This window comes from Rattus norvegicus, chromosome 20 (assembly GCF_021556685.1).
Source record: "Rattus norvegicus strain SHRSP/BbbUtx chromosome 20, alternate assembly SHRSP_T2T, whole genome shotgun sequence".
Lineage (NCBI taxonomy): Eukaryota > Metazoa > Chordata > Mammalia > Rodentia > Muridae > Rattus > Rattus norvegicus.
This window is the reverse complement of record NC_141553.1, coordinates 11816180-11828313: the sequence shown is the minus strand read 5'-3', so window position 1 is coordinate 11828313 and position 12134 is coordinate 11816180.

Here is a 12134-nt window from a genome sequence, read left to right as displayed (position 1 = left end):
CCAGCGAGAAGCTAGCCCAAGGACCTACCCCCAAGGGTCTATCTCTTCCAGCTAAGCTCTACGTCCTGAAGTTCAACCTCCCAAAATAGTACTACTAGCTAAGCGCCTAAGGCTCTAGTATAGGAGCTTCTGTAGAGGGACACTCCATATCCAAACTGTAGCACTCGGCCACATAAATGGCCACCTAGCTCATGTGACCAAGCCTGAGAGTAGGAAGAACCAGGCGTGGCCTCAAGGGTTCTCAACTTTACAGAGAGGCATGTTCAGTCTTGTCCAAATCTGTGTATATACACATGAGTGAAGCGTGCCGGATTGAGTGCTTGGTGTGTGTATGTGTCGGAGCATGTCCCCCAGGTAAAACATATTTTCTCTTTTTTTTTTTAAAGATTTATTTATTTATTTTATGTGAGTACACTGTCACTGTCTTCAGACACACCAGAAGAGGGCATCAGATCTCATCACAGATGGTTGCAAGCCACCATGTGGGTGCTGGGATTTGAACTCAGGACCCCTGGGAGAGCAGTCAGTGCTCTTAACTGCTGAGCCATCTCTCCAGCCCTAAAATATGTTTTCAAACGACACTTTGTCCTCTTCTTACGACTGTTAACTGTTCGAAGTCCAGAGAAACTGGATGATGAAAAACATTACACTAGGTCAAAAAGCAAACGATGCATTTCAGGTAGAGTGGATGACACAGTGGATCTCCTCTGACCTCAAGGAGAGCCCCCAGAGCTCAGCCTGCTTGGGGAAGCCTGCATGCTGGTTAATTTAGAGCCAGGACCAAAACACACTGCAGGGCCCCTTGTCTAGCGCCACCTGCTGGTAGTGCTTGCTGCTACCCTCTGGTGGAAGCGTTTCCTACCGTGGTCCAAGGAAGGCTCCTGCCTGTACGTCCCACAGGACCTGCCCTGACAGCCGCTGTCAGCCTAGATTCCCAGAGGCCTTGGAACATTTCCTGGACGATACCCACTCCTTTTAGGGGAGCTTTACCTCAGCCAAGGCAACAGTCCTCCTCTGACAGGCTTAACAGCTTTCTTGCCATCATTGCGAGTGTGGCCGGCCCGTCTTTGGCTTCCCAATTCTACCCGGAGGTCTTCCCCGCTCTGGCTACCCTTGAGTACCACACTTATCACCTCTTGCCCGAGAACTCACCATGAGGTGTCCTGTCTTCTCTCTCTCTCTCTCTCTCTCTCTCTCTCTCTCTCTCTCTCTCTCTCTCTCTCTCTCCCTTACCTGGTGGAACCCTTTCCAAAGTGCAATCGTGGTAGGGAGTAGGGCCTTTGAGAAGCAGAGCAACCAAATCTCACAGTGGAATTAGACAGGAGGAAGCTTGTGAGAGCTGTCTTGCAAGCTGAGCTAATCCTCAGCCGTTACGGGATCTGCTGGTGCCTTGACTCCAGAACCGTGGGTCATGGGGTTTGGGTCACACATAAATGGTCCCGCCTTCGGTGTTTTGTTAGAGCAGCAAGAACAACAAACGAGACAGGCTTTACTTCCAAATAAGTGCATTTGAAGTAGTCACCAAAGATTAATCATAATTTTTTTATCATTGTTAACGAAGCCATGTCCTTCTATGTTCAGGAAAAGAGGCTGACTTTGTCTTATTAATGGGAAACATCGAGAGAAAATCGAGCAGGGGCTGGAGAGATGGTTCAGTGGTTAAGAATGCTTGATGCTCTTACAGAAGACCTGGTGGCTTGGGTCCCAGCATCTACAAGGCACAGTAGCAGGAGGCTGAGCCACGGGGATGATATCGTAAGCAAGGGCACAGTGTAACCACCTAACTGGACCGCTCCTCGGGTAGAAATAAAGGTTGATTGGAGATTAACATTTTGCAAAGAATATCTGGGGGGGGGGTCGGGGAGGGTGACAGAGGGAAGCAAAAAGGCAGAAAAGCAGGTGTATTTCATATGTTAACAGGGTGGGGAAATCTATAAACTGATACTGACTGTGGGACTGACCTGGAACTAGATGTCCTTGCCCAAGGATTCGATTAAGTGAGGTTCCTGATAAACAGAAACCCACATTTAGGCTTCTGTTTACCCAACCAAAGTCCTTCTGTTTAGGAGACTGTCACCTGCACTGCCATTTGTGTTGGGTTTTATAAAAAAGATAAGGAGAAGAAGGGGAATGTTTGGTGGAGGAGCCATGGTATGGTGTGGGGGAAGAGGGTGCCTCCCTGGGCCCATACCCAGGCATCCTTTACGCCTGAGGGAGAAACCAAAGGACAGTATAGTATAGAATAGAGTTTATTCAGGGCATGGGGAGGGGAGTTGAGAGAGTAGTAGAAGCAGAGAAAGGCAGAGGGGGGGGGAGTGTTGAGGAGTAGAGGCAGGCCACGAGAACATGGAAACAGGGGGAAGGGGAGGGGGAAAGAGGGTAAGGGAGCAAAAGACAGTGAGGAGGGGGCAAGCAGCCCCTTTTACAGTGAGTCAGGCTTACCTGGCTGTTGCCAGGTAATTGTGGGGCAGAGCCTAGGGGGGTATTTTGGAAAGGAAACTCTAAGCCTGGGTCCATCTCCAGCACTGAGTCTTTACTATGTCACCTTGAACAAATGGCGTCTTCCGTCTTGTTGAAAGTGTAGGTACAGAAGGCCAGAGAGATGTTTCGCTGGCTGAAAGTACCCCGCCAGAGGACCTGCAAATTAGGAGGCTCACAATTCCAGCTGAAGTGGGGGGGAGGAATCTGTCTCCCAATTCTGACTCCAGGCAGACACGACCTCCACACTCTTGGCATACACTCCCAAGGCACACGCGCCTATAAATAATAAAGTAAAAATAAATAGTTCAAAATATATCGGTGAAGGAATCCTCGAATGTCTGACTCCTGGGAACGGTTGGGATGGGAACCCAGTTTTCTAAATTCCTGAGCATAAACCAGGTTCCAAACCAGTGGTGCAAACAACACCTCACAGCCCCATCAAGGCCACCCCGCATTCCGCAGAAACAGGTTCTTCATCCTTGCTTAATCCAACCGTAGAAAATTGGGCTTTGTCCCCAGCCACAGCTCCTCCCTTGCCCAAGAGCTCTGTTGATCTCTTTCTCCCAAGGACCCCAGCCCCGCTCCTTGCTATCTTCCCTCCAAGAGTTCAAAGTCCTCACTGGGCAAGGAAGCTGATTTGTCCTATCCATGTAGAGAAGCACCTGGTGACAAGATATGCTGTGAGCCAGGGGACGTGTCCCAGTTTTCATTTTTCGTGCTGCGGTGTGAATGGAATTCCGTGGCTGACTAAGAAGTGGCCTCACATTGATGAAAGACCAGCCACACAGATACTACCAAATAAAGCTGAAAATCCCCAGCAGATGACTCAGGTATCAGAAATTATGACATGTGTCCCTAGAATTCCCCTACCTGCTGGACTGTGGCTGGGTTGGGCTATGAATGGCTTTTCTATGGCTCTTGGGTGCAACTACACACGGCCCAGGCTGACCATTCTGTGGCTGTCTGTCGAAAACCTGCTTGCTTGCTTGCTTGCTTTTTTCTTCTCTCTTCTCTTCTCTTCTCTTCTCTTCTCTTCTCTTCTCTCTCTCTCTCTGTCTCTCTCTCTCCCTGTCTCTCTCTCTGTCTCTCTCTCTGTCTCTCTCTCTGTCTCTCTCTCTGCCTCTCTCTCTGTCTCTCTCTCTCTCTGTCTCTCTCTCTCTCTAAGCCCTGGCTGTTGTCCTGGAATTCACTTTCACTCTGTAGACTAGGCTGGCCTTGAACTCAGAAATCACCTGCCTCTGCCTCCCAAGTGCTGGGATTATGGACATGCACCATCACCAGTGTCTGTTGAGTTCTTTAGCCATCTCCATCAGGAGTCTGCCTGTGGAAACCAGAAAAAGGGCATCAGATCCCTTGGAACTAGAGGTCCAGGAGGCTGTGAGCTGCCAGGTAGATGTTGGGAGCCAAACCGTGGTCCCAAGAAGGTTTACTTCCTTTCTTTGTGGGGATCAAACTGCCATCGTGGGGACACAGGCAGAGAGAAGAGAAAAATGATGGAAAAGCAAGCAGATTTCATATGACAACAGGGGGAGGGTGGGGAGGGTCTGAGGTGATATGGCTGTTCAGATTGGTTGGGAACTAACTGGGCCCTCTTGCTAGAGGGTAGCTGACCTTTGCATGAAGGATTGAGGATGGTTTCCGGTCAACAGAAACTGCCTTGAGAGATCTGCTTTTGGGGATAGAGAACCATCTCTCTGGCTTCTACCTTGGTGAATCATCCTTAGATTCGGTTGTGTTTTGTTTTGTTTTAAAGATTTACTTATTCTATATAAGTACACTGTCGCTGTCTTCAGACACACCAGAAGAGGGCATCAGATCTCTTTACAGATGGTTGTGAGCCACCATGTGGTTGCTGGGAATTGAACTCAGGACCTCTGGAAGAGCAATCAGTGCTCTTTTTTTTTTTGGTTCTTTTTTTCCCCGGAGCTGGGGACCAGGGCCTTGCGCTTCCTAGGTAAGCGCTCTACCACTGAGCTAAATCCCCAGCCCCGCAATCAGTGCTCTTAACCACTGAGCCATTTCTCTATCCCCCATCAGTTGTATTTCTTGTGTATGGGCTAATGTAATGTAGATCAGTGTCCTCTGATCCATGTTACCCTCGTTAAATTAGAATTCGTGGGGACAGTGGGATGACCCAGTGTGTAAAAGCCCTTGCTTGATGACTTGGGTTTGATCTCACAGTGGAAGGAGAAAGCCAACTTCTGAATGTTGTCCTCAGACCTCTCTACCTGTGCTGTGGCGTGCACCTGTGCACGTGCACACAGATGATTTAAATTAAAACAAAAAAAAAAATCCAATTAATTAATAGTGTGTGATTTGGTGCTGGGACAAGAACAAGCTTCTCTTGGCATTCAAACCAGACTCGTGACTTTTTGTTTTTCCTGCAAGTGGGTTTTCTTCTTTTCCTTTTTTTAAAGATTTATTTATTATATATAATAATATATGATTATATATACATATGTATATATAATATCTGAGCCCTATAGCAGAGATTTGCCAGCTTGGTTGTAAGGTACTTAGGGCGACATTTTTTTTTTTGGTTCTTTTTTTCAGAGCTGGGGACCGAACCCCAGGGCCTTGCGCTTCCTAGGCAAGCGCTCTACCACTGAGCTAAATCCCCAACCCCAGGGCGACATTTTTTTTAAAGATTTATTTATTTATTTCATGTATGTGAGCACACCGTAGATATCTTCAGACACACCAGAAGAGGGCATCTGATCCCATTACAGATGGTTGTGAGTCACCATGTGGTTGCTGGGATTTGAACTCAGGACCTCTGGAAGAGCAGTAGTCAGTGCTCTTAACCGCTGAACCATCTCTCCAGCTCAGCAAGTGGGTTTCCAAGCATCTGTTTGTATACTAGAAGAATCCATGAGGGCTGCTTGCCTGGGAGCACAGCAAGCCTTTATTCCCCATTCAGCAGTCCCACACAAAGGGGAACTTTATGCTGCACCAGAAGGAAGTGCAGCTTGTTAAAATGTCCCCAAGCATACCAGCACCCCAGTGACTTTTTTGTCCTTGTGCAAGGGTGTCAAGCATAGATTTCCTGTGAATGCCTGCTGTACCAGGCACTGAGTAAGCTTAGGATGGGGATACTGATCCTGGGCTCTAATCTGTGTCTGAGCACCTTATCCTGTTCTGGTGTTTGTTCACTGTGGCCACTGACGCTCACTGGGGCTCTGAAACTATGGTAGAGGTCATGTGGGAATGGGAGGAGCTTGGGCTTGAACGCCTCATGGCTTCATGTCCACTCAAAATGGAGACCTCAAAGGACATGAGGCAGTTTATCTCTGAGTCCAAGAGAAATGACCATTACTTAGGGACATGGACTCAAGTTGTTCTGAGTAACATGCTCCAAACGTGTAAGCAGTTTAAGAAAGTTCTCATAGTTACAGAACAAAATGTAGTCATAAATCAACGCGCTTTTCAAATATATTAAATACTGCCTAAGGAGCTGGGGAGATGGCTCAGTGGTTAAGAGCACTGACTGCTCTTCCAGAGTTCAAATCCCAGCAACCACATGGTGGCTCACAACCATCTGTAATGGGATCCAATGCCCTCTTCTGGTGTGTCTGAAGAAATCTAGTGTATTCACATACATGAAATAAATAAACCTTTAAAAAATATAACGCCCTAAGTATGTTACAACCAAGCAGGCAAATTACTGCTATAGGTCTCAGATATTATCTGATGAGGTTCTTAGATTTGAGCTTGGCAGAAGATAATGGTCTGCTAAGAATGCCTTCTAGGGGTTGTACCTGATAATGAAAAAGATATTAGGTCAGAGGCGGGTAATGATTGGCTACTAGGGAAACTAAAGGTAATTTGGCTCTGGATCTGCCACATTTTAATCTTCCAAGATGAGTCCTGATCAACCTTGTGACCCTGTAGAATCTTCAACACAGATACGTTTCTTTTCAAGGAACTTTAGTTTCCACCAGTCGCCCGTGAGCCCTTCTGGGCTTATGACCGTGAGCAAGCCATAACCCATGGCTCTGGCTTTCCATTACTGCACCCATAGAGCTGTTATTGGACCCAGGGGTCCAGTACGTTCTTGGTCCAACGAAGAAAGAATTCACTGACGGATGCAGATGGACCAGAGAAAGTCAGATTTATTGAGTGGAACAGATGAACAGCAAGCATACTTCAGAGACGGCAGGAGCTGTCTAACCTAAAAAGTGGCAGCAGTAAGGGACCTTGGGTCTGTTATTTTGCATAAGCTTAGTGTATATTCATAAGGTGGATGATGCTTTTTTATTCTCTGTCAAATTAAAGCAGATCAGATCTTCCTTGCAGGGTATTTTCCCCATGAGCCTCCTGTTAAAAACCTCACAAAATGGAGAAAGATAGTCAAAAGTATAATGTCGGGGTTGGGGATTTAGCTCAGTGGTAGAGCGCTTGCCTAGCAAGCGCAAGGCCCTGGGTTCGGTCCCCAGCTCCGAAAACTGGAAAAAAAAAAAAAGTATAATGTCAATGCCCAGGGTCCCCTGAGGTTTCACTTCCACACGCTATATGACTAGGACAACCCCACTAGAGCCTGAGTTTCTGATACAGTAGAAAGAACTGTGCTTAACTCTAAGGGTATTTAAAGACAGTGACCGTTGAGCCAGCAGAAGCTGAGGGGAGCCACAGAAGATAAAAGAAGACCCCAGGAAGAACCCACAAACAACGTAGTAATAAGAATATAAAGAAAGGGGTTGGGGGCTGGGGATTTAGCTCAGTGGTAGAGCGCTTACCTAGGAAGCGCAAGGCCCTGGGTTCGGTCCCCAGCTCCGACAAAAAGAAAAAGAAGAAAAAGAAAAAAAGAGAATATAAAGAAAAAAAAAAAGAACAAAAAGAAACGTTTACAAAAGCTACAGTCAGGCTCACAGACCAATCCGAAGGTGGAAATTCTTTACTTGACTTTCCTCCTAGATGACCTGAGTTCTTGGCAGGGAGCCTGGGGATTTGGAGACCTGGGAGGAGCAGCCTGTGCTTCCAAGGCTCCAAGGGGAGATGGTCACTCCCCAAGTCCAAAGTTGATGATCGAATCAGGCAGAGAGAAAGAAGACAGGGTGTTGAGGGATGGGGGGGGGCAGATCTTCATGTAGCTGGGGATTCACTTCTCCCGTGTTTCAGCACCAGATGGTAACGTTAACATCTGCTGAGAAGTTCAACGAATTCAAGCCAAATTAAAGTATATAAAGGCAGGTTAATTGGGGAACTGGCCCCAAGGAAAAAGGGCAGGGAAGTCACTATGTGGGGGAAGACAGAAGGGAGGGGGAAGAGGAAGAAAGAGAGACGTGTGTGGAGAGAGAGAGACAGAGAAACAGTGAGAGACAGAAACAGAGAGAGACAGAGACAGACAGACAAAGACAGAAACAGAGAGACAGAGACAGAGAGACAAAGAGAAAGAGAGAGACAGACAGCTAAAATGTGAGCTAAAATGTCTGGATTATATAGGGTAGAGCTTCTGGGGGAGGTGAACCTGGAGGCCAGGATCACTTTGGTATGTTAAATACGCACCTCAGCCACTTGCCCCAGGTCTGAAACCCAATACTAACCAGTACCCTTGGTTACCTTGTCTAACTCCTTGCCTAAAGAGCCTCAGTGCAGGTGAATGCCACAGCCTTGAAAATTGGAGCATACAATGACATATATTCCTGTTATAATATGTGTGGGGGTTTGAATATGCTTGGCCCAGGGAGTGGCACTATTAGGAGTGTCACAGTTTTGTTGGAGGAAGTGTATCACTGTGGGGGTGGGTGGGCTTTGAGACCTTCTTCCTAGCTGCCTGGAAAACAGAAAACAGTACTCTACTCCTGTCTTCCTTTGGATGAAGATGTAGAACTCTCAGCTCCCCCTGCACCATGCCTGCCTGGACACTGCCTTGCTTCCTGCCATGATGACAATGGTCTGAACCTCTGATCCTGTAAGCCAGCCCTAATTAGATGTTGTCCTTTATAAGAGTTGCCTTGGTCATGGTGTCTCTTCACAGCAATGAAACCCTAACAAAGACAGAAGTTGGTACCAAGTGAAGGACCCTAGTTCATTTCTTTTCTTTTCTTTTCTTTTTTTAAGATTTGTTTATTTCATGTCTGTGGATACACTGTCCCTATCTTCAGACACACCAGAAGAGGGCATCAGATCCCATTACAGATGGTTGTGAGCCACCATGTGGTTGCTGGGAATTGAACTCAGGACCTCTGGAAGAGCAGTCAGAGTTCTTAACTGCTGAGCCATCTCTCCAGCCCAGGACCCTATTTCTTACTGTAGTGTAAGAGCTATTAAGAGGCTTGGCCTGGTAGAAAGTAGGTAGGTTATGGAGCTCCTGTGAAGGGCCCTAAGGGCTTTCACCAGCTTTACACCCACTGGTCAAGGCCTGGCCAAGTTCCATTCTCCACCCACAGTTCTCGGGAGGAGCAGGGGCATTCTTGAAAATCTGCAGAATGCACTGACTGATAGTCACCTGACCCTCTGTTCCCAGATACAGGTCGGAGGCATGTCATATGCTTGGTAGCCAATAGATTCAAAGGTCAATATGCTTAGCCAATAAGTTTAAACTGTAACCTTGTTGATGTAACCTGTACCCCTAAAAAGTATAAAAACTGCTTGTTATAGCCATTTGGGGTCGCCTTCCAGTCACTTGCCACGAGGGGCTAATTGAAGGTCGACCCCGTGCGCCGGAAAATAAACCTCTTGGGTTTGCACCGAACTCCGTTCTTGTGTCTCACTTGGGGAGTCTCAGGGTAGTTAAGACTCACGTAGAGCCTAACACAAGGACTGAAGTATTGCTGTGATAGGCCTGACCATGCTTTTGTTTGGAGGGAAGCGGAGTTTAGAACTTTGGAAAGCAGTGGAATGCTTTAAGTGGACTTAACAGGCTACACTAGTAGGAATATGGAAGGCATTAGTGTGAAGCTGATTTTAACTATGCAGACCTAGCCTAAGAGGTTTCAGTGGAGAGAAATTTCAAGATGTGGCCCAGAGGCTGTTCTTGTGATATTTTAGTGAAGAATGTGGCTGCTTTTTACCCTTGTCTGAAGAGTCTACCCGAGGCTAAGGTGAAGAGATCTTTATTAATTGCATCGATAAAGGAAGTCTCAAAAAAGCCCAGCAGAGACTTTGGTCTCTGGTTTAGTCTCATGAAGAGCATTTCGATCAGGCATAGCAAGCTTCAAAAGGAAAAATACAAAGAATAGAGGGTTCGAAGACCAAAGGGCCACCAAGAAGTAGAATGGAGGCCAATTCTGTGTTCAAGGAGATAACAGATTAAGAGAGTGGTGACCTTGGGGCTGGAGATTTAGCTCAGTGGTAGAGCACTTACCTAGGAAGCGCAAGGCCCTGGGTTCGGTCCCCAGCTCCGAAAAAAAAAAAAGAGAGAGTGGTGACCTTGGGGCAGGATCCCACCCAGATTAGTTTATTGTTTATGTTTACAGTTGAACAAGCAATAGTTATATCATGCTAGGCATCATTGCCTGGTTATTGTTTTCATTTGGACTTTTAATCTAGAATGAGCTACAGTGGAGGGCACACTTGTGATCCAGACTGTCGGTGCCTGCGCCGCCAGTGTGTGAATATCGGGCGTAGGTCTACGGGATTGAAAGAAAACAGGTACACGGGTCACCCGTTTTCAGCGAGTGCCACCAAGGCTTTACTGAGATCTCCTTATATACCCGAGGCAAAAGCCTCGGAAAACAACAAGGCAGGTGAAAATCTCCAACCAGGAATATAGGAAAAGTCTGCGTGGTGGAAAGTTCCGGGCCCAATCAGGGGCATAAACAACTTCTTAACAACAAGCTGGAAGGCTCAGTGGGGAGGAAGGGTGCCATGGAAAATCCCAGCCCCAAATCAGGGGCTAAGAGCAGCTGCCAAGGGTGTAAACAACTTCTTCTTCTTTTCTTTTCTTTTTTTTTTTTTTCTTTTTTTCGGAGCTGGGGACCGAACCTAGGGCCTTGTGCTTGCTAGGCAAGCACTCTACCACTGAGCTAAATCCCCAACCCCGTAAATAACTTCTTGCTATAGCAGGCTAAAAGGCTCAGCGAGGGGAAAGGGAAACACCCCAAGGTAGGGCCCAACACCAGACCTTGAGGAACAGTGGCCATGAAATGGCCCAGGCATGGCCCTATATACCATTAATCCAGGAGACAAAGACAAACAGATATCTGAGTTCAAGGTCAATCTGCAGAGCAAGTTCCAGGACAGCCAAGCTTAGGCAGTGAAGGAGTTGGAAAACAGAAAGCTGGTGATAACGTAATAGAACAAGAGGACTGTGTTCCAGCCCCAGCAAACAGCAGGACTAGGCAGCTTCAGCCATGTGGCTCTGGCTTTAGAATCAAGAATAGAAGGGACTAGGGGTCGGGGATTTAGCTCAGTGGTAGAGCGCTTGCCTAGCAAGTGCAAGGCCCTGGGTTCGGTCCCCAGCTCCGAAAAAAAAAAAAAAAAGAATAGAAGGGACTACTAGGATAACTGATGCTGGTCAGCTGGAGCTAAAAAAAAAAAAAAATTAGTGGTGATTAAGAAGAGACCAGCATCACTGCAGTGAAATTTTCTGGAAAGTATTTACGGAGAGCACAAAGAAGCTGTGTTCCAGAGATAACCAAGGTTGTACCTTGTTGCTGCATCTGGACATGGTAATATGTAAGAATCACCCAGGCGGTACTGGTTTTGAAGGGATGAAGGTGTCATGAAGAGCAGCTCAGGCTTGGCACTGTGAGAGGCCAGGGAAGGCCATTGGTGAAGGTGCAGCCTCAGTTGCAGTTGATTACCCAGGACTGAACCAGTCATGCAAAAGAGTTGGGACATGGCACCATGAAAAGAGCTTATGAGAGGCTATTGTTGAAGCCTAGTTGCAGCAGAAGACTCCCAACAGATTGGAGATGCCAGTACCATGGGATGACCACCAAGAACAGCAGCAGCAGTGGAGTGGAGTCAACCAGAAGAGCCTAGAGTGCTACAGAGGGCAGAGCTGGAGAAGTAATGCCCGCCCTTTGGAGGAGCCTAGATCATCATGTGTGGATCCCAGATATTGGAACAAGTAGCTGTAGAATTAAAATTGCCTTGGAGACCCCAAGATGTTAGAGAGGTCAGAGCTGTGGGATATCTGCCAAGGGAATCTGCTAACAGGGAGTGGAACCAGCCCAGGAGAAAGAATTGTGCTGCAGAGTCGACAGAGTGGAAAGGAGTTGGACATCAGACATGGAGATGCAAAATTTAGGGCTTGCCCAGTTGGTTTTTGGTCTTGCTTTGCTTGTCCAGTATTTCCTCATTATGAAGATTTGGAATGATAGTGTATATCCTGTGATTTGCTTTTTTGTATTCATTTTATAGGGGATTAGAGTTAAGTGATTGACGGAGACCTTGAACTTTGGACTTTTAACATTGTTGAGACTGCTATAGACTATGGGGACTCTTGAAGTTGGACTAAATGTATTTTTGCATAATACTGTGGCGAGGTATGGCTCTCATAGATTCATGTGTTAAACAAGCCAGGGAGTGGAATGTGTGGTGGTTTGAAATCCCACCAATCCTCATCCTGGAAATCTCCACTGGAAGCTCTGTCCCCAGGACATCTGCTCACTTCTCTGCTGCTTCTTGCCCTATCAGAGGCAGCTCCCCTTCTAGGTTTTTTTCCTGCAGATATACGATATTGTGTCGTGTGACTTTGTGGTCCT